This window comes from Sinohyriopsis cumingii, chromosome 14, assembly GCF_028554795.1.
Source record: "Sinohyriopsis cumingii isolate HCF-2022 chromosome 14, ASM2855479v2, whole genome shotgun sequence".
Classification (NCBI taxonomy): domain Eukaryota; kingdom Metazoa; phylum Mollusca; class Bivalvia; order Unionida; family Unionidae; genus Sinohyriopsis; species Sinohyriopsis cumingii.
Window position 1 is genome coordinate 111,078,965 of NC_142974.1, and position 25,366 is coordinate 111,104,330.

A 25,366-nucleotide genomic window follows, 5' to 3' on the forward strand; every position below is an offset into this window, starting at 1 on the left:
GGTCTTTACACATCTAAATGCTAAATATATGTTGCTACTATTCAATTAGACCTAACTCACGCTTGAATGATCGAGCCATCTAACATCAAAGGTGATGTATATCTACAGTTCAAATACCTTCCATGACCTTTAGATTTTGAACAAACTTATCAACTAATATTATAATAAATTGATACAAAGGCCAGCACAAACAACGTGAGGCATACCAAAGGAAAACGACATATAAAAGACGAGTAAAATCAATTTATGTGGCCCTTTATATTTTGATGATGTTTTAGTCAAACCATTAAACAGACTCTTGATCGACATTCGATGTTTGATAAAGTAGTTCCTCCTCACAATAATAACATTATTTTGAGATTGGATAAGTAATGAGAAGATAAATCATTTGAACATCGACACACCTTAGAAGAAGATTTTGAAACGCATTACGTTCATTAAGTTCTCTTGATGTTATTAATTCTGTTTGCTATGAAACTCGACTATAAAATTGTATTTTATTCCAAGTATTACTATATATTACACATGCAGCCAACAACATTTCTTTTTTGACAGATCGTTAGGACATATTTATTTTACGAATTTTCCAATTTATGTGGTATTACATAGAGGCCATCCCATTTAAAGACTATGAAAAATACAATACAACTCACAGCAACGTTATATGTGTACAAAAACAGTTAATACCAGACTAAAGACTGTTATGAGAATATGGTTAATTTGTCCCTAAAATCCCTTTTCATATCCATATATTAGCGTTACACCAGCTTCTACTGGGTTAAGATAATATAATTTAGTTGCCAGAATAATTATCATTCCTATCCATATATTAGCCTAATTGTGTATATACATCTTTATTTTACTGTAGACGCAATTTGTTCACCTTGAACTATGGGCCTGTCCTAGTAAATGTATTTTACCGACTAGAAGGAGCATAGTACAGAAAATGTAGTGGAAAGCTTAATTGTAAATAATAAAATTGTGAAATCAAAATATATTCTTAATTAACCGTGCACTTAGCTCCCAACATATCGATAGGCAACAAGACACATACAAATGAAAGGGAAATATTCAACTTTGCCTCTTTAACAAAGTTATTTGTTACAAATTAAGTCAAATCTCTGACTCAGACATTTCGAAATAATTTTCCAAAGATATATATATATATATATATATATATATATATATATGTGTGTGTGTGTGTGTGTGTGTGTGTGTGTGTGTGTATTTTACCTCCGGCAATTATATACAGATGAAATAGAAGTGAACATATAATCTATTACATATGATAGTTCTGTAGGCTGGTATTGTCCTTCTCTTTTCGTCTGCTGACTCTTTAAAAATATCGCGGTCTTTTTGAAAACTGTTTATAACGACTTACGTTTCCGTGTGAACACCTAAAAGAATTTACGGGAATTCTATCTACATAACACGGCGCATTCAAACTAACGTATTATGCCTTGCATACAATTCGCCTTACTATTAAAATGATACTTATCGCCTCATGATTCTCTTGATACCAATGCGTTTCTGGATACATATACATTTCATTTATTGAAAAGCGCTATTTACAATATAAAGCACTGCGTCAGCCACTTTTGAGGATATGAAAAGCAATATAACTCAGATTGCACAACATAATGTATGGGCTGTTGTCAGGCCTATTTAGTAAGCTACTGTTCGTTCGACAGAACTTAAATGTTCAATTACGTTTTAGCGAAGATATCAGTTTCAATTATATTTACCTAAACTTCCACACATTTAACAGCAAATCAATTAGCTAGAGTAGTATTTTGCATACATATATATTACTACCCTGGGAAACATACACTAATTAACATTAGAAACTATCAAATTATACGCAGTATGCGATGATTGTGGATTGCTGAATAACTTATGCTTTCTTTCTGTTTTATTTGAGTCTCACAGACAGCGTCCGAAGAAAGAAATGGGAAAAAAAAAAAAAACTAGAAGAATTATTAGACCATATCGATCTCAGAGCCGTATCGAATAAATAAATGCGTTATATTCCAACAATGTCTTTTATATTTGAATTTGTACTAAATATCGCCGTTTATTAAGGTAATTAATCCTGTCTAGATACTTTCAACAATGTCATTTTGTGAACGATACATTGAATCCTCTGGACGGCATCAAAGTCATATATTGTAACATCATCTTCATCAGTATGGTTCTTTCTAACATTTTACTGTAATGTATGGGTAGTTGAAGCCACAAAATATAATTATTCAATACATATGTGATCGTTGTACTTGTAAAAAAGGCTACAAAGCTGGAAATTAAATGGCAAGCAAATAAATTAGCAGTATTAGCAGTAGAAATAATAGTGATAGTAGCATTAGTAGCTGTAGGATAGCTATCTCTCCGATCTATGATAATGTAGAATTTGCGGACAGCCAAACTATTTTCTGGGTCAGCGTGAGTATCACCATAGTGTGTTTAGGTCAGTTTAAAGACCAAGATGATCAATAATATACTAAGCGTTTTATAGTTGTCTTCGCACAACTGCCAGCGTCCCATATTCATGAATTTGTTACAACAACGTGTTCTATTTTTTCTTCGCCTTTCCCATAACAATATTCGTAAATAGAAGTTCTTACATACCAATAAAGACATGACATTTTCTAGCTAATCTAAGTATATGACAAGTATTGGATGAGTACATTTCTTCTAAGAATCATGTACAAAAACAATTACCCGTCGAAAGAAACTTCGGATAAAATACAAATTCGTTACGCCGTACCTTTCTGTGATTCTTAAAAGTGCGCCGCACCATCAGCTATCAGTTACTTGTTCAATTTCATTCTTAATATTGCTGCATAAAACCAACAGAAAAGAAATGACATTCAATTAGAATGAAAGTGAAAGAGAAAGAAATTGTTGTTGCTTCTAAAATTGCTAAATCTAAAATGCAAAGCTAAGATAAACTATTATCATAAAAATATGATTAGGAGACTAACACTCTCATTAATGTTTCCTTTTATTGGAAGAGGGATTACAGGGAAATATTAACCTTATATTGGTATTTAAAATTGCCATTTTAACGTTATGTTGCAGTCCAGTTATAATTATAGTGATAATAACAAACATAATGCATTCTTTTTCTAATTTTAAGTCTGCCACCGTGTGTTTTTAAATTAGATTTGCCATCGCAAGGTTTTTGTTGTCTTCTCTTCAGAATAAATTCGCGTATCTAATCCTACAGAAATCTATATCTCCAAATGAAATCGGAATCCCATTGGGAAGCGTTTTTGAAACGATAGAAAATGGTAAGCGCTACAATTTGAAGAGCTACACGCATTGACAACTTACATTACAATCAAATCAAATTGGCTATGTGTAGTAGGGATAGTTGCAGCAATAGTAGTAGTAGCAGCAGTAGTAACAGGACAATAATTATTATTAGAGTTGTAGTATTAGTAATAGGTACGAATGGGTTCACTATTTACGGTTATTTAAATTTGCTATCATACCAAAATCCATCCACTTCTCACTAGTCACATTTGCCTAACATATGTTTGATATACTTTATTTCTTTATATGTGATTAGGTCTACAATATTGCTATTTCATAATAATTGATTTTCTGTAAAAAGCCGTGCTTGTTTTGTATTTGATTTTTGTTAACCTCTTGCCTTTCTAAGTAATTTTGCATTCGGTTCTAATATGAAGTATGGACATGTATAGGTCGGTTTGTGTTTGTCTTTGCGCCACATTTGGTTACATTAACCTGTGCAATTTGTATTTTTGTCTGCTTTCCTTTCTTCCACATGCTCTAAATTGTTCACCACTGTAAAGATGGAGTCTCTGTTTTTGTTTTAGGGTTGAATGATTCTCTTTGCATTTTACGTATGGTGTGTATTGTGCTAGACATCACTATAAACTGCCAACCTGCAGACATCGTGCCGATAAGACTGAAATTTCTTAAAGCAACGTTGAAAATCCAAATCTTACACACACAATATTGTAATTATATAATAATAGATGTTCTGTTAATACTCCGTACTTGTTTTGTATTACACTTTTGATAACCTATTTGCCTTTTTTTCTGTAGTTTTGCGTTCGGGTCTAATATAATACTTGGACATTTCAAGACTGGCTTGTGCTGTTTTGTTTTAAAGTTATTTCGCCTATCGGCCACATTTGATTACATTTAAATAGTGCAATTTGTGTTTTGGTCTGGCTTCTTTTGTTCTGCATGCTCAATATTTTTTCTTTACTGAAATGATGGTATCTTCATTTTTATTTTACGCATTTAAATATTCGCTATGTGCAATATGTTATTTCCTGTCCCTTCCATGCTGCTTGGATGTATCTGTACCTCAAAATTGTATGTTAAATGACATTCATTGCTTTGCGTGGTTTTTTTTTCTTGTAGTTTTTGAAAGAGTGCTATTACTATCAATATCTGGTTTAATCCTAACGAAAACTCACAAAGGTAGATTACTCCTCATCAATATATTCTTTTCTATTCTATATTCAAAATCCAGAAGATAGTATTTGATGTTGGTGTATAGCTTATATTCGGAATTCCCAGCCCTCCATTTCCATTAGATTTGTACAGGTATTTCTTGAGCACAATGTGTAGTTCCTACCCGATATACGGTAAATTGTATTCCTTTCTAGTCTATGAATCTTTGGGTCTTGTTAGGTCGAAAATGTTTCTCATACACCAGACTGGGCAGTACGAATATGTCTTTACCGATTGGACTCTTCTAGTTAGGTCACTTTTCGATTATATCCTATTTTTGATTTCTTTTCTAATTTTTGTCAATTAATTGTTTAAAATTATTTTTAACTTCAAATTCCCTTCGATTGTTCCAAAGGCTACAGTGCTTTCTTTCTGGCGGTAAAGTGGAAAACTACGCTAAGTCGTTTCTTACGACATGCAGGAGGATGCGTCGGGCTCATTTGACAATCCTGGTCCAGCAGAGGGTGTATGAATAATGTTCCACTTGCATGTCTTAGTTTAAATTTTGTAGCCAGCATTTAATAATGTTGTGGGTCTCCAGTTCGTTAGTTTTGCTTTAGTTCGCTTCTCTTTAAAGATTACGGCTATTATAGCCCAATTCCTGGTATTTGACACCATATTATTAAAAATACTATTATACACAATAGCTGACGTCCCACTACTTAGATGTGTAATTGCGTCTATAATGTCTCTACCCCACCCCACTCACACACATATTAAATGATTCCAGCATCTCTTTGACTCATCACGTCTGTGTTTAAGGCATTATCATTTCAGTATTTTTCTATCTCACTGTGTTTAATATTTTGTGTAGTGTATAATTTGTGACAATAGGAATGAGTTTCTGTAATGTAATTTTAGATATTTAATCGCGCATTATGATGTTATTTCATTGAAAAAATTTTATTCATTTTTTCAGCTAACCAGTGTAATTTATAATGTCCTATAAGCATCTTTGGTTTGAGGATAACTTCGAAAATGTCCATGCTCTTATTATTGCCCACTGTGTTTCATATACTATTATTGGTTTCGATTTTGCTCTAGCACGTTCCTTTTCTTCATTACTCGTTTTGTCTTGTTTTTGTCTTTTAGTATGTTTTTCACATTTGTTTTGTAGCGTTCCTTTGAAGATTTTCAATTTCAACAAATCTCTTTTTTATTTTTTTAAAAAGAAATTCCAATTTTTTTTACAGTATGATCGCTCCCATCTTTTGTCATTTAACGTACTTCTCTTACGTATTATTCGTGTTCTAAAGTCGAAGTTTTAGGTTTCTAAAAATCTTCCCTATTTTACTCTTTGCTTCATTACCAGGATTGCATCATTTGCTTTCTCGTCATTTGAAGTCAGAACTTAATTATTTATGACATGTCAACCATGTATATGAATATTAATGAGTCTCCTTTTAAAACTTTCCTTTGACATCAGTACTTTGGATGACAATTTAAAACTTCAGTACTTAATATAGTCGCAACACCTGCTGAACTCTAATTTATATTTTCATTTATTCTTACGATGCCATTTAGTTTCTCATCAACTGGTTCTAGTTGCTTTTTCGTAATTCTGTATGCTTCTAAGGAGATTTTCCTCTGTATTTTATCGTTGGTTTTCTTTTTCCTCCCTAGCGGTTTGGTGTGACATTTTGGTTGTATTTTCGTCCGTTGTGTCCTGGAATTTGGATTCCTATAGTACATAAACGGTGCTGTACATTTCCTTACAAAGAAAAGGGCACTTGATTTGCATTTTGATTACTAATCTACCCTTTACTTCTGCGCAATTTTACGAATGGGATTTCTCCATTGTTGATAATATATTCCCATTCTAAGGTCTGGTTCTCTTCGGGTGTGTCAACTACTGTGTTCTGTTTCTCATTTTGTTCCGGGTCAGGTATTCCCTCCAGCTCTTCCTTATCAGCATTATCAGGTGTGTCGCTAGCGGCTTTTCCTGCTCACAGTCTACGGTTTTGCCTCTTTAGGCTGGTTTTGACTATTTCCTTTGCAAATATAATTTTGCTGCATGTGTCACATGGGCGATATTGCTTCATCCTCTGATCCAGGAATTTATCAAATAGCCCACTAGGTAGAAGAAAGTGGAACGTTTTTTTGGGCTTGCTTTGGCAACATGATCATCACTCTGGTGCCTGCGACTATTTTTGGGAAATCGCAGTACCATTTTCTCTCTAATTACTTGTACTCCTAGCATTTTATGAAGATATTGCTCTTAGTCCTTTTATGACAATTACCAAATTTAAATCCCCTAAAGTGTGCATTGGTCAAGTTGTTTTGAAAATATATTTCACTTTTTTTTTTTTAGCAATACCCACCATTGACATCTACCCTCTTATTTCTGGAATAAGCTCGTTTGGCATAACTGCTTGCGTCACATTGGACACAAGAAAATACTCCCTGCCCCCACTTTGAAATGCTGCAATGTCATCGGTTTCACTTCATTATGTAATGATAGCTTTAGTAAATACTAACCTATCTTACATTAATTATCACTGGGCCCCTCAATGGATGGATGATGAAAGAAAGTATGGACCATAGAAGTCCAGAATATAATCATGGGTAAACTAAACCAACTTGAATGGATATTGATGAAGAAATACGCCTTCCTAGTGCGAGTGAGTTGTGTTGAGTATTGCTCACACCAAGCCCCTTCCTCAAAGCGAATACTAAGTATATTGATGTGTTTGTTGCAACTGTTTTGAACTAAAAAAATTGAAATTTTTGTCTAAGAATCAGATCGAAAAATCAATTTTATTCCGCCCCATCCCACAAAAAAGCCATCAAAAATTGTAACTACAACCTATATAATTAAACTGGAAACAAACTACGTTAATATTGTTGTCACTTTTGCAACCGCATCAAAGATCCATGATTAATGAAATATCGACAACGCATAAACACATGGTAGCTGAGCAATTGGACAACTAATTCTAATTCAATAACAGCAATTGGACAACTAATTCTAATTCAATAACCAAACAAATGTCACCAAATCTCAAAGAAAAACACTACCACAACCACAAATTCCAAATGAAACAAATTCATCAACATAATAATAATTTGTATCAGTATGATTTGCATGAATAGTACAGATGTGACTGCGATCAATGTTTCTTAAAATAATCCCAATCGCGCAACAAAAGCTTCACGAGTAGATCTGATATCTAATATCGACGCAGGAAATCCAACAGCAGAAAAAATATCGTTAGTTGCAAAGAATTCAAAGAAAAGCATATTGTTGATGGTTTTAAAATGAATTAATCTCTTGAACGCTTAAAATGCATTATGGAAAGTAATAGAACATTAAGCAAAAAAAAAAAATAATACCACTAAATACCATTAGGAAAATAAAGACCAAAACGCTCATATTAAGTTGCATGTTGATCTGGGGAAGGATAACATTAACAATAGGTTGATATCGTTATCCGAAAATAGACATTTTGCTGTTATCCCGGTGGAGCAGCTTTAATACAGCGATCAGATTAATGAATTTATTCTCAAAAGACGACAATATTAAAATATGTTGCTGTCGGAAAATACAGAAAACATCCACAATGACAAACGCAAATATAAAACAAAACAAAGCCGTTTTTAATGTTATTCTCACAACTATCACAATTTTCCATGATTCTTGACAACATAGAAATCCCATAATCAATAAATTGCTGAAATATTGAATAAATGACCCAAATAAAGCAACCAGACAAATGCTACCAAAGCCCCCAAAAGAACACAAGGACAAAACGTATATTCCAAATAAAAGAAATTCACGATCGTAATTCTCATTATCAGTAGTAGCTGAAATAGTAGCACAAATGCGATAATGAACTATGTTTCCTAAAGTAATCGCAAACTCATAACAAAAGCTCTTTGAGAAAATAACAGGTGCGCAAATAGAAATTCTCAGAAAATAAACAATAATAAAAGAATGGGAAACAGCGACAAATTGAAATTATGAATCGCTATTATCATTTGGATTAATATGATTACTATTATTATTATATTATTATTATTATTATTATTATTATTATTATTATTATTATTATTATTATTATTATTATTATTATTATTATTATTACCAAAGTATTATTATCATTATTATTACTAGTGAATCTGGTAAAGCGTACACATATTCTTAAAAGCCTTGATTCATGTACCTAGAAATTTTTGAAAACATCAAAATCGAAAGAATAACAGAAACAAAAGAGCAACGAAACTACATTAGAAAAAACAGATTCCTAATGAAGTAACTTTATGTCATTCTTAAGAGCTGATTATTCCAAAAATACAATTTGTTTTCAAAAACCAGTCTGCGCACTTGCATGACTATCTTTGTTCAATACATTCTATATTATTATCTAATCCTTTATGATAATTATGACGGTACACCCAGTTAGATATATTGCTCTAAAACAGCACCTGTGCTAGATAATCAGGAAATATATCTTAGGACTCATATATGACAAAAAAAGAAACAACTTCGACCTGCGAATTTGGAACAAAAGCATTGCAGAACATTATTATTACAATCAGCAGTAGTTGTAGAGATATTGGAACTGTAACAGTGATTCATGTTTCTTAAAATAATGTTTGGTTAAGTCATTCGATTGTCAATTAGGTATAATCCTGCTATATTTGTTTTCGCACACCTGCCAGCGAGCCTATTTTATCTATGCCGTTCTAATAACAATATTTTTACAAACACTCCAACTGTTTCGGTTAATATCGTTTTAGCCCAATTCTTTTATTATGAAAGTTATTCTGAGAAGATTATGAATAAAGTCCTATACTAGACGAGAGAAACGAAGAAGAAAAGAACCACGAAAGGATAAACGTAAATTTGACACAAACCAAATTCTATATTATTGTTATTATAATTATTATAACATGTGCGACAACAATCCAACATAAATGAAAATATGGGAATCATATATGCCGAATTTACTAAGAAATTAAGCACCAAAAATCCCCAATACAATAACCAAACAAATGACGTAATGTCCGGATGAAACAAATTTATGAACATTTTACTTAGTATCAGAAGTAGTTGTAGAGGTAGTACAAATGTAACGGCGATTTATGATTCTTAAAACAAATATCTGGTTAAGTGTCATGATCCTTGAATAATTAGAATTTCGTAATAAAACTGTTTCAAAAAAGGTGGAAAAATGACTTTAATACCGTAACGAATCAGGTGCCCCCAAATTGCCAACAAAAATGCAGAAACAAACATATATTCCAATGAAAACAATTCCTGATCATTATAATTATTATCAGTAGTACCTGATGTAGTCGTAGAACTGTTACAGCGATTTATGTTTTTAAGATAATCCGAATTCCACAACAAAAACGGTATAGAAATTAGCACAAGTCCATTTAAAAACAACTACAAAAAATCATAAATAAAATACAGCGACATGGCGACAAATTTTGATTAAAACTCGGTATCGTCATTATCTATAGTATGGCGAGTATTATTTTCATTGCTATTGTTATCATTATTATTATTATTATTATTATTATTATTATTATTATTTGATTATTATTATTAAATCTTTCACAGTGATATATCACCTTTTAAAACTTTGACTCCCATGACTAAAGATCTTTGAAAACAAAACCAACACAGCGGTGGACCTAACTGAGAACTATAGGAGAAACGTCTAACGTTGCAACTCTCTGTGATCGTTAAGAGGAAACAATATTATAAATAAAAGGCTATTTGTTTGCTTCCATCCTTAATTTCGTCACTGCAAGATAAACAACAGAAAAAAGCATAGTTGATTGGTGCGGAATTGAAAATTAAAACATGGTTGAATCATTGAAATTGATTAATGATCTTAAGCGCTTAAAACGTACGATGGAATGTGATAGAATATTAAGAAAAAATAAATAACCAAAACAAAAAAAAAAAAAAAAAAAAAAAAAAGAAAAGACAAGCAAACAATGCCACTAAATACGATTAGGCATATAGATTCTAAGAACGCTCATATTAAGTGTCATATAGATATCGGTAAACAATATTCAAACTCTAGGTTTATATAGCTATCTGCGAACGGCCATTAAACTGTTATCTCGGTTGACAAGCTTTACCACAGCGATAAGACTAATGAATTTATTCTTTGAAGACGATACGAGTAAAAGAAAATTCCTGTGAAGTAAAAGGAAGGTATCTACAGCAACAAAAAAAAATCCACAACAATAAAAGCAAATTAGACACAAAAAACATATTCCTTATTATTGTTATTTTCACAACTGCCACAATGACCCAAGATTCTGGAAAAATATAAATCTCATAAACAAAATTTTGAAGAGAAGGTCGACAAATGATCCCAATAAAGTAGTCAGATAAATGCTTCCAAATTCCCTGCAACAACACAAACACAAGCCTATTTGCCATATGACACAAATTCATGACCATTATACTTATTATCAGTAACAGTTCAACTATGATAATGAACTATGTTTGTTAATATAATCGTATTCTCATAACAAAATGTTTATAAGAAGATAACAGGAGGCTTATAATAATATTCAGAAAAGAAATATTAATAAAATATAGCAATACAGCGACAAATTCAAATTACAATTTTGTTATCATTTGGATTAAAATTATATTATTATTATTATTATTATTATTATTATTATTATTATTGCTAGAATTATTAGAATTGTTGAATCTGTTATAGCTTTCTATCACACTTGAAAATATTGAACCTAATAATCATAAATATGTTTGAAACAAAGAAAATACTGAAACAATAAGAAAACAAAGCAATCGTAGCAGCAAAACTAATTTAGAGAGAAAGGACAAATTGGTAACCACACAACTTTATGTCATTCTCAAAAGGATACAATACCAAAAATTACAAATCACTTTCTTAATTTCATGCTCACGTTCGCAGCTGCAAAACTGACAACAGGGAACAAGTTATATTTATATAGCACCGAATTGAATGATAAGAGAATAGTTGATGCAATTAAAGCGGCTAAATGTCCTGATCGCTTAAGATGAATTACGGAAATTGATGGAATATTAAGCAAAGACAAACTAACACCAATATGTTGGATTAAGTAAACAAAGACCAAAGAAGTTATAATTAATTTTCCTGTGTAATTATGGATGGATAACAGAGAAACATGATGTTATATCGTTGTCTGAGAACGTGTAATTTACCATAATCTAGGTAGTCCAGCTTTAACAAAAGGGTCAAATAAATTGCTTTATTCTCGGACGACAATATAAAAAAATTACACTGGCATATTACAATATATAACACACAGGAAAAACTTTAAAACAAAATAATTTTTTATTCTTATTACTGTTACAACTGCAACGATAAACTATATTTCGTGGAGGAATTTGTATCCCTAAGGCAAGCGTTTTCTGAGAAGACGGAAAATAAGCAAGCGCAATAACGAATGAAGAAGGCTGCAAAGGGTGACCGATTTAATTCCAATCAAATCGGTTTGTTGCTATTAATAGTAGTAATAGAAATAGCAGTAGTAGCAGCATACGTTGTACTAGTATATTAATTGTCAGCTATATATTGTATTTGTACACAAACTGACGCAAACAAACATGTCCTCTGTCCATTTGTGAGCATGTCGACATTTTTTGAGGTCCACTTAAGTAGCACGACTGCCAATGAGGTCATAATTCTTCCATATTTGTTTTCACACACCTACCAGCGAAACAATATGATTGTCTTTGAAACATTCGTTTTCTATATTTATCGATGCCGTTCTTATGGCTATGTTTACACATATAATTACAAACAAATCTACAAATACTCCACCTGTACTAGATAATCGAGCTTTAACAAAATAATTAGATTAGAAAATTTATTCTAAGCAGCATGTAGAAAAAAACATACTAGCCGAGAAAAGGTATGAAGAAAACAACCACAGGATATAAGTCAATAAGAAAAAAAAAACAAATTCGGTATTATTGCTATTATCACACAAGCAACAACAGACCAATATCTATGAGAAAAGGGACTTTTATATGCAAATATTTGCTCAGAAATTGAGCAAGATATCCCAATACAATACCAAGGCCAATGCCCCCAAATTCCCCAGGACAAGCACCACGACAAACATAATTTGCAAACAAGTAAATTCATTAAGATAGTACAACTGTAATATGGATTTATGCTTCTTAAAATAATGTCGGATTAGGTGTCACGATCGTAAATTAGGTAATGATCCTTTCATAGTTGTTCTTGCACACCTGCCCGCGAACCTGTGTTATTCTCTTTGATGAACAAGTTTCATATTTTTATCAAAACCGTTCTTATAACCAAGTTTGTGCACACAAATATTTACATATCTACAAAAGCTCCACCTGTACCGGATAATCTCGCTTTATCACAATTCGGCCTTTAGGAAATGTATTATAAGAAGCATATAGAAAAAGAAAGAAACGTTTAGCAGCAGAGAGAAACCCAGGGAAAAAACCACCAAAAAGAAAAACGTAAATTAAACACAAAACAATGTCGTTATTATTGTTATTGTCAAAAGTGCCACAACCATCCATTATTCGTGACAAAATTGCACACCCTTAAACAAGCCGTTACTGAGAAAAGTCAGAAATAAAACCGATACAATAACCAAGTAAATGCACAAAAATTCACAAGAAAGACACAAAGACAAATCTTTATTCCAAATGAAACAAATTCATGGCCATCATAAATTATAATCAGTAGAAGTTGTAGTAGTAGCACAAGTGAAATAAAGAAATATGTTTCTTAATATCATCGCAATCCCATATCTACACATTTATGAGAAGAAAACCGGAGCGCAATAAACAAGCATTAATAACATATAGCAAATTATTGCGAAATTCCAATTGTAAATTCCTTATCGTCATTTTGATTTGTACGATTATTATTATTATTATTATTATTATTATTATTATTATTATTATTGCTGTTATCAACATTATTGAATATGGTACAGAGATGTATCACCCTTTAAGACGTTAACTTCTATAACAAACCAATTTTTAAAAACATAGAAAATACATTGACAAAACCAACACTGCGGTTAAACTAACTTAGAAATATAGGATACATTTCTTGCGTCACACCTTTCTGTGATTGTTAAAAGGGCGAAATATCCTCAATAAAACGTTATTTTTGTTTACTTTTATTCTTAATTTTGATACCGCAAAATCAACAACAGAAAAACCAATGTTGATTAGCAGGAAAGTGAAGATCAGCAAATTTTTGAGCATTTAAAATTCACTAAATCTCTCGAACGCTTAATACGCATTACGGAAAGCCATATAATATTAAGGAAAGAAAAATTAATACCACAAAAACGATTAGGAAAATAAAGACCACATAAGCTCCTATTAATTTTCATGTTTAATTGAGGAGGGATAACATATAAACATTAGGCTGGTATCGTTATCCTTGAACAGCTGTTTTCTTGTTATCTCGGTTGAGCAGCTTTACCACAGCTATCAGATTAATGATTTCAATCACAAGAGACCATACGAGAACAAAAGTAATGCTGTCAAAATAAAAACATAAAAAGGAAAGAAACTGAAGAAAAATACAGAATGAAAAACTCGAATTAGACACAGAACAAATATTACCAGACAAATGCTTCAAAATTCCTAACAACACGAAGACAAACCTGTATTCCGAATGAAACAAATCCATGACAATAACACATTTTAGCAGTAGTAGTTGTAGTAGTAGTAGCAGTACAACTGTGATGATGTGCTATGTTTCTTAATATCATTGGAATCCCATAACAACAATTTTATGACTAGGAGTCCAATAAACATGCTCAGAAAATAAATCATTATTAAAAGAGCAATACAGAAACGAATTCAAATTACAAATTTCTCATCGTCATTTTTATTTATATAATTGTTATTATTATTTGCGTTATTATTATTATTATTAGCAGTAGTAATAGTAGTAGTAGTAATAGTAGTAGTAGTAGTAGTAGTAGTAGTAGTAGTAGTAGTACGGAATATGGTAGAGCATTCTATTACTGTTATAAACCTAGATTTCCATGCCAAGTCATATTTAAAAGCATATAAAATACGGAAAGAACGAGATCAATGTTACTATCATCTAGGTATTCCAAGAGAAACCTAATTGGTTTTAATTATCATCTAGGTAGTCCAGTAGAAACCTAATTGGTTTTAATTATCATCTAGCTAGTCCAGGAGAAACCTATAAACAAAACGAATTGGTTTTAATTACCTTACTGTTAATACTACAACCGAAATCTATATTTCGTAGAGGAATCAGAATATCGTAGGCAAACGTTTTTTGAGGAATGAGACATTTATAATCGCTGTATAGAATAAAGAGGGATGCAATGTTTGACAAATTTAATTCTCATTCAAATCAGTGTTTTGATACTAATTGTAGTAGTAACAATAGCATCAATAGCTGGATAAGTTGTAATAGTAGTATAAATATGAACCATCTTTTAGTCTTACTTAGTCGTATTGAAACAAGAAAAACATGTCCTATATCAGTGTGAGTATGCTGATGTTGTGTGTAGGTTACGTTCAGGGTAACGATTGTCAATTAGGTAATAATCCAACCATATGTGTTTTCGCACAATTGCCAGCGAAGCTATATTATTGCCTTTGATTAACAGGTTTCTTTTTGCCAATATCATTACATTTGTATGAATCCCAGTCTAAACAATGTTCTAAGCAATAATTAAGTTTTGTAAATATTCTACCGTCAAAAAATCTTTTTTATTTGAAAGAATGCGACATAATCAAACACTTTTTCAAGGTCCTTTATGAAAAAGGGTCCAGATATGTTATAAGTTTGTAAAAAAATACCATCTCTTATATGGTACGGGTAGATTCTTCGACATATCTGCCTTTGATAATACCGGATCAGTGGTTACTTATTATTGTTGATAACCGCCACCCTACTACAATTTAACAATGTGACTATAACTCGTTCGGTTTGGAATCGGTACCCGTTCCAATGCTGCGCTAATGTATTTTTCCTGTAGGCTAGTACAATTATTGATTGCATATATCACTTTAAAATGAGGAATTATGGACATGATCCCGAGTATGAGTAAGTACTTTTAATATCCGATTATGCACGCAGCATCTTTGGCTATTTGCTGTTAAATTGACAGCGTCGATGCAACTACTTCCGATGTGTCACGCTATACATACGCCACAATTAGTTCTTTCTGATGTTATTGTATTACTAATGATTTGAAGAAAAAAAACAACCATCCATCCTAATTAGATATGACTTATTTATCTGCACCACTGGACGTACAATTAGAGATATAATTGATGGCAGAGAAAAAATTACATTATTTACCTTTTAATTTCTGCCTTACTATCAGATTGTTTACCAACAATGACACTAGATAAAAGAATACATACGTTGCCACTAATAATTAAACTAGCATGAATTTGGCAGCAAATTAAATCATTTCTGCGAGATAGCAATTTACTGCACTGGAACTCAATTTATGAGCATATGAGCATACATTTCTATTCATATTTTCGAAACGTTTGATATTGAATAATGATGATTTCAAAAATGAATCCAGATAAAATCATGGCATAACTTACAAAGAAAATAAAAATAACAAACAACAGAAAAAGAACGTAGAAATATGAATACATCAATAGGTTGGATATTTTAATCCAGCACAAGTGTAGTAGAGTTGGCCAAATTAGTACAAACGAATCATTTAGTTTCAGATGACACATATTCCTTCTGAATTCAAAAGCTCTTGACCCCATACATATGCATATAAATCAAATAACAATACCACTGACATGATCTGCATCAATCTTAAACTTGCACCACGTCATTGCTACAGACACATCAAAAGACATGTGATCGATACTGGGAAAGAAAGCTTGACACAACATTACAGATTTCGAGAGCTCCATCTACTCTTGGCGTAGCTGGGGACAAGCGTATATGAACCTACTGATTTTGTGAACGATAGTACTGACTTGAGAAATGACATTATTATATTTCCGTTAAGGTCAGAAAACATCAAAATAATTTTAATTCTTACATTTCGACACTTCATGTAAGGAAATCTCTTTAGAAAACATAGTGGTTACATACACTTTTTCCGTTCCTCCTGGGTATTGAATATTCATTCTTCTGCAGATAACTTTAAATGCCCAAACCACGCTTTTTAAAAGCATTGTTTTTATAGGGTACCAGCTATACTATTTTGATAGGCTGAAGGTTTAGTTTGTTTTATTTCAAAATCAAACCATTTCAACTCTGTGACGTGCAAGGTTGTTGTGATGTATAAACTTCTCCACCAAGAATAGCCTATTCCTATTAGGTCAAGTGAACTAAAATATCTTAAGACATTTCTCAGCCCAAAAAGTCTTGAAATGCCCATTTGATATCTAACAAAACTGTCTTACTGTATTACTATTGCAGATTGCTATGCTATACTTTTATTGTTATATTATCGAAGGATTGTAAATGAGCAATCTATTTTTCATATTAAAAACCTAATAATCTATTAAATATTTTGGGGTAAATTTATTTAGTTCTATATTGACTATTTTAAAGTTTCATAATAATGAATATTTTTGTGAGCATTCCGGAAACTTAGACACTATGATATAGTACCAAGTAACAGAAAGAAGCGACAGCTACAAACTTTGCAGAAGGTAAACAATTATTCAATCCTCGAACATATACAGTGCAAATGTACGAGGAACTTAGAGTATTGTGAATTAAATCCGAAATAAACCTAAACGTGTTATCTCAAGCCTAAAGGAATATTCTGATTTGCATTAAGCCTAGGTCGAATATTTCTTGAAATACTAAATCGTGGTATATAATATTGGAATTGTCTTAAACTCATTTGAATGAATTCACATTACTGCCAAAATAGTATTTATTTTAAACAACTGTATGAGCACTTTTTAATTAAATAATAATTAATTTAATAAGTCCTCTAAAACTAAATCAAAACAGAATATAAAATTCTTATGCGAAAAAGAACAGGAATAGAAATCAGAACATGAGTGAATAATTTTTCACTTCCTCGTTTTTTCAATCCCAAGGACTCAGTACAAACCCCTTTGACTTATGCCACTACACTCAATAATACCAAGAATAAGTCACCTGATTCTGTGTAGTTGGGCTCATTTCAATGCTGGATTTAGAACAAAACTTTAGAACAAAACTTCAAGCAAACAATTTTTTTCAAGCATTATTTTCTTAATTTTCATACTAGATAAATGTATGTGCTTGAAGATGGAGAAGGAAAGCTGGTAGTGTTGGGAATAACTGCATATTATTGCAAAGTACGTGACTACATGCCTTTGGTTCATTGTTTTAGATTTGGTCGTGTCAAAAATCTTTACAGATTTTATGCGAAATGTCAATTTATACGGAATTAATTCTGAAAGTTCTTGAGTTAAAGTCGTAGATATAAGCAACGTATATACCTTCATTATTGGGTTGATTATATAAACTTTAACCTGCGAGCTTCACTGACCGCAATAGTACTAAAACATTAATCTTTACTGTAGTAATAAACTATAAAGTAATCTTGAGATTTGACCAAGTGTTGCACACACATCTAATCAATGCCCTAGTTAATCAAATGTACCAAAGAAACTGAGAGTTAGCAGGACTTAACATTGCAACGTCTACCTCTATATGTGGTAAGCAACGTCTTCACTTGATAAGTTGATACTGTATATATTTGTTGCGGAGGTCAACTGTGGCTTGTCACAATCGCGATATGGGAATTCATTTTCCGACATACCTTTCTTGTTCATATTCTGGAAACGAATGCATATTTAAAGGCAGTCATTGCTATTTCCTATTCCATATTGAGGTGAGGTGGCTCACAATTTAATTTGGGGTCAAAGACAAGGAAGTCAGTTGGAATAAGGTGGTTTGTGTAATATTGCATACATAGCGGACTATGAACACAATGCTGGATAAGAACAGTCTTTAATATCATGGGTATCCCTGTTACAGAACGCAGGAGAACAGGTGTCAGTATATGATGTGCTTAAAATCAGCCACCTTTTGGAATGTGGTACAGTTTCTTGCAGGTGACCTATATATCTAAAATAATTTTAACTTAATAATATAATCAGGTGGCTGATCTCATCTTATTATAGTTCTAAAAGCTTGATATTTGCAACTTCTAGTATGCGTATGTTTTAAAAGTTTGAAAAAGCATCGATAAAACTATTTTTATAAGAGCACTCAAACATCGCAATGCCAATTATCACTCTCACTGACGTGTGCGAACAGTTAGCTAAGTTACAATTTATGTACTTCATTAAATCATGACGTTAACTTGTATTTTTGAAGTAAGGAGAAAAGGCCTACATTTTGGGAAGAAAAGGTTAAATGGTGAGGCCATAGTGGATCCGTCGGCACAAAAAAAACTTATATTGTAAACCATTAATTTTAATAAAACATTATATATTGCTTATAAGACATATATGTTCACATATGTATATATATATATATATATATATATATATATATATATATATATATATATATATATATATATATATATATATATATATCGAATGTCTGTCATTGTAAATGACAAAAATCAAGAACATAGTGACTAAAAGAGTGTTAAATTCTTCACATTAAATACGTTTCTGTACACTTATGTTCAAGAACATGGGTTCAAGATGATAAAAGATTTTTTAAGATTCTGTGTTAAAACTCGATTGCATCATGAATGGTTGTAACAAAGCCAATTTAAGTTTGGTGTATGTGATGTCGAGCAAGCTATTAAGGTTTATGTTTGCATACATTTACTATGAGTAGATTCAGACGTTTTATAAAATTTGACAGTCCACAACGTCATTAAAATATTTCAGATTTGTTGCTAAGGAACGCGAGTTTAAATATTGCACGAATTCGCGCACTTGGGAGCATTGATGTGTCAGAAATCTCGCAAAATTGATTAAATGCGTGCATATGAAAACTTACTTTGCACAGTATAACAGTATATTTAATTAAATTGCATGCATTGATATATGCCTCTCTGGATATACATGATGTGTAGGGTTTAATGTGACATGGGTAAGTGTTCAGGTAGGCAACATTTTACAAGTCTGGGATCTTCGTCTTGACATATGTGGTTGAAAAACTAAACTTGATTGGCACATTGGGCCTTAGAAAAAGTCCTCTGTCGTATTGTGACATTGCATACTCGTAAGAAGTTTTTCAAATATATCATACATTCCAAATGTATTATAAAATATTGGTAACCTATTGAACGCCAAAATCCCTGAATCTCACAATTAGTTATCCTCCGGATCTATTGACTGATGATAGGGATGATGCCAAGTATAAGTTTAAGCTTTGATGTATATATGTTAACTGGAGCTGGAAAGCGTTTATTGGAAACACAAGTGAGTGATTGTAAGCTCGAAAATGATATTGACTGCGATTTCATTGTACACGGGAGTAGGAATAAGCCATACTGTAAAACATCTTATTCAGCGATGTTTTTAAACTAAATGTAGAAAAGGCAGCCTACGAAGACCAACAGAGATTCAGGAAATGTGAAAGTAGAGTGCAATGTTTCTCGCCTCGCAACAATTCAACACTGAGACTCCCGTATACAGCACTCTAAGGGTTTGCAAAAATTTAAAACAACGTAGATATAAAAAAACGATCTGAAGAAGCCGACTTCAAACCCTAATACAGTACTATGGAACAGATAACAATTCGAGCATACCATAGACTCGAGACGCTGAAACTCATGCAAACTTCAAAACTGCATGGTAATCATTTTTCAAGTGTTTTTGAAGTTTGCCAACTTTTTAAAACAATTCGTACAAATTGATGAAGTATGTGCATATATAATGTTGTTACACTAATGAAGATACATAAGGCTAATCTGCACTACAATACTGCATTTAGTGAACCGTTTAGCAGAATAATGGTAGACTGTGTCGGTTCCGTACATGAGATCAAAACAAAGCAAACAATACTCGCGGCCCATAACGCCTGTATTCGCAACATTGCCAAAGGAAATTCATTCGATGAATGTTTAAACGTAAAACAAAATAAAAGCTTTTGCCCTTCCCAAATCTGCCCAGTGTGATCAATAAACAAATTGTATATAAGATTTTTCCAGCAAGTTGTGCATAAGTTAGGCATCCGAAGGATTAAGTTTTCTATGACCCTGAAAGTCAAGAATCTTTGGAACAAATTCACCAAACCAGAAGAATACGATCCGGACGTATTGATTTGACACATGAAACGATTGGCAGGTGTTATTACATTTAACCGTATAGAAGTGAGATTATTGTAAAAAGCCATTTGCGTGATAGTCTAATCAGGATAATAAAAGACAATCGCCCGATGACTAACATAAGAAGATCCCGAGATCTGCTGTTTGTTTTGGAGCGCTCTTAGTGAAAGTGAAGATAATGGAATACACGTTTGTTATTTTGTGAATAATGGGGTCTTTATGAGCAAGTGGAGACCACGCATGGAGCGCTGGAGATGCATGGCCATTGAGCTATCAGATTTATTACCAAGGACATAGCAAGAGGATATTCTTAGTCTAGTCCTTGAAACTGCCTTGAGTGGTCATTTGGAAGTTAATAAGACATATCACAGATCTTATGTTATTTTTTTTGGCGAAGAAATTAAATGTAATGTTTTAATACTCTAGATCATGTCATGTCACACTTAATGGTAGTAACCTGCAATCAGAAGATCCATTAAGTTAATCTGCATCACATTCCTGCAGTTGGCGAACCATTTAGCAGATAAATGGTAGACTGTGTCGGTCCGGTACATGAGATCAAATAAAAGCCAATAATACTCGCCGTCCATAACGTTCGCGTCCGCAACATGTCCAGAGGAAATTCGTTAAATCAAGATTAAAACGAAAAACAGAGTGAAAGCTTTTGCCGTTCCCAAATCAGCCCAATATTATCAAGGGTCCAATTTTATATAAGCGTTTTCCAGCAAGCTATGCATAAGTTAGGCATTCAAAGGATTAAGTTTTCTGTCACCTTGAAGTCCAGCCTTTTTGGAAAAATTTCACCAAACGTAGGAGAATATTTCGGGATGTATTGATTTGACACACGAAACGATTGCAGTTAAGGAATCATTTAAAGAGTAATTAGGTTTTAGTCCTTTAGAAATAGCATTTGGGGCTACTGACCGTGGACCATTGAAATTATTTAAAGGAAAACTTCTTGAACCGATGATTCAGAAAAAAAATATCATCTTGACTATGTATCTGATTGCAATTATAACTTGTCACACAGTTGTGATGTAACAAGAACTAATCATAACAATATCCAGTCAAACATGAAACTAAGGTATGACAGAAATGCAAAGAAAAGGAGATTTCAGCCTCCTGGTGGAAGACTGGTTATCTTGGCCATATGTCGAAACATTCTGCAGGCTAATTAATATGGTCTTTAAATATTTGTAACGAACGCAAGTGACTTAAATTATGTCTTAATTCTCCAGGGATGTGAAAACAGAAACAACTTTGCCATATCAACATGTTAAAGGAGAATATTGACAGAGATAGCCCTGTTCATTATTAGTCAATTTAGTAGTACAAGTCTCACACAGGATTCTAAAAGATGACACAAAGTTCGACTGTTATGAATTTAGGGTAGACAGTCCTTGATTTTCCGAAATATGGGAGAATCTCGACCAGAAATCTTCACATCTGCAGGCAAAATAAAGGTGTTAGCTGAAACAGCTGTTGTCTGACTGTAAGTACTAGATCCCGGATATTCAAACACGAACAAATAAACTCTAACATAACGTTAAAATTGTACATTCTGTACCCGTGAAACAACATCCTTACAAGATGCATCATCGTCAGCAGGAATGTTTGAAAACGAAATTCAATACTAGCCGGAGAAAACTATTTCATAAAATCAAAATTAACCTTATATTCTTGTCCCGAAACCAGATAATAATTTCTGTATATGTACCGATTATATAGAAGTTTGAGCACTCACCAAACAGATTAATGTTCAAGGTCAAGAATCAGCGACTCTATGAACAGACTTGGAACGGCAATGTATATCACAAAGTTTGATTTTTTCAATTGATTCTGGAACATTTCACATGCGGAAAGAGCAAGGGAATTGACAGTATTAATAACATAGGATGGACTGTATCAATGCCATGCGATGTCGTTAGGTATGAAATATTATTCAATTTTTTTCCCAGCGTATACTGAATATGATAAAATCTGGTCCAGCTAATAATGACGCTTCCATCAATAACGTCAGCATATGCTTTGACACCTGCAAAAGTCACTTGGAAACCATTCGGAAATTCTTTGATCTTTTCGCTGATGCAAATTTGACTATTCATTTTTGCAAAGGTGAGTTGTTTAGTATTGTATATTTATGACATAATGTGGGGCACAGTCAACTTACACCTAAGTGCTCATTTAATTTTTAGTTTTAGAAATATAGCACACTGAATGATCCACAACAGTTATTGCTTCTTGAATCAATACTCCACCAATCAGTGAATCCCTTGCGTCAACAGTTATTTCAAACTAGTCACTCAAATCCGGAGCTATAAACACTGTTGCATTATTAAATATTGCCTTTGCTGTATAAAGGACCCTTCATCCCCATCCGCCATCGGCATTTTGTAGACCGATAAAACTGGAATTTCATACTTAACAAATCGGTCAGTGACTAAGTAGGTATGGGAACGGGTTCAGCATCCTTTCCAATAATACCCAGCGGTCGAATCAGCCCTCGTTATGATAGGCACATATAATTAAGATATAACCTTGACGCTAACTTTCGCCGAATAGATATTACACACGGTTGTTTTTATCATTAGCTTTGCGACGCTTTGAACTGTCTTTAGTTGTTATGTCATCGATATTTACATAAGGAATATTTATTCCTGTTCGAATATATGTAGTGGAGTCAGTCTTTACGTTGTATTTAATTAATATTTTGGAGGATTTATTTACTTAGATTATACAGTTGTATTACGAAATGTTTCTTAATACTTTTGAAATATTTCATTATCTTGGGAGTATTCTAAATGTATTTACTGGCATATTTCATTGTATTATTGTAATACATGAAGCCTATTTGCACAGCATAAATATTCGATAATGTTGCACATCTGCATTTTCAAGATTGGATTCATTTCGAACATTGTATACCTTTTGACTTGTGATAGAATTTACAGCACTATTTGCAATTTAATTCACAATACTGTATCTTCCTTTCCTTTCCTTGCAAATTTTCACTTTTGATTGAGGTAAATAAATTGCCGAATTTTACTAAGCATGATGCATTTCGCTCTTTTCTGTTACTTACTTTAAGACCATCAAATAGTAACAATATTAGTTGGGCTTATTCTGGACTTATTATATCTGGTACCAAAGACTTGTTACTTTCATTTACAAATGATTTTTTGGTAGCATGTGTTGTTATAGTAATACAACAATAACATTACGCCGATCAAGAGAAAATATAATCTGATTGCAGAGACGCATTAACCTGTATAGAAGTAATTTCTTCCATTTTGCATCATTTATACAACATCTGCTTATGCAATTTTAATTATTTTAGTATCTTATCATTTGTTGACTAATATTTAATTAAGATCTATTGTATAAATCATTAATATTCTTTGGAAAAAAGCATGTCTGTCTGTGTATAGTGTGTGTGTGTGTTTGTCAAAAGTATATTGAAATCACCATTTGCAGTCAAAATGTTACATATATGAAAATGTTCCCCATACCTGTAAATTATGTTATAAAACATTGACGTTTTCTAATCTAAAAACAAGCATTTTGTCTGGAATTGTTTTCTAGATCACGACCTCAAGTGGATGTAAAATAAATAACCTGTTTACAGTTCTGGGTAATTTTCCTTTGAGATGGTAAGGTTATTTTGTCATAGGTTGAGTGGGGATGTATTATGATATAAGTCACGTGGTATGTATCGGGACATAGTTAAAGTAGGAAAATATAAAGACATGCAGTCGTGGGGATATATAGCATTGAATAAATGAACAATCCTTTATTCCTATTCCTATTCTTCTTATAATTTAATTCTTCAGAACCATTTACAATCATGATTACTTTCCGGGTAGAATGAAAGTGCTATATCATATTCTTCAAATTTAATTGAATAAAGACTGGCAAATATTTGTCAATAAAATTATTATTGTCCTTAATGTAGCTCAAAACTAACAGGTAAGTTAATGTTATTTTCATCTCCTTATCCTTTCTTAAGATCTAACTGGTAGTGGTCATAATTTAAGGCAAATGCCTTTGCAATTCTGCACACTAGCAAATATTGGTATTAAATAAAGTGTCATGCCCGACTGTCTGTCTATCATACATTTCATGAGCATGAGTTGCGAACATTTTAAAATTTATAAGATATATAATACAAACTGTGGTCATAAGTAGAAGAAAGAGGAAACACAAAGTTAGAACAGCTGAAAGAATAAAGAATGAATGAAGATGTGATAAAGTGGAAATAAACGAAAATGTATATAAATTGTGTTATTAATTCAGTGAACAGTCTAGAGTAAAATTCATACTGCATTCGTATGGTAAACATATGAACGGGCTAATTGCAAAAGAAAGTTTCTGTTAGTAAATTTATTTTGAAGAAAAAATAAAGGTAAATGCTTTACCGAAACTGCAATATATCAAAATGAAAAGGGTATATGATAAGGATCAGCTACTCTGTGAGACACAGATTGATGTTGGCTTTTTATGTTTAAAAAGTAATGTCATCAGATATTCTGTTCAAGTTTTCAAATAAAATCAGTTGAAGTATAGATGTTGCTGATCAGAATCGGATTATATCATACACTTGGTAACATTTGCTTGGCGTCTC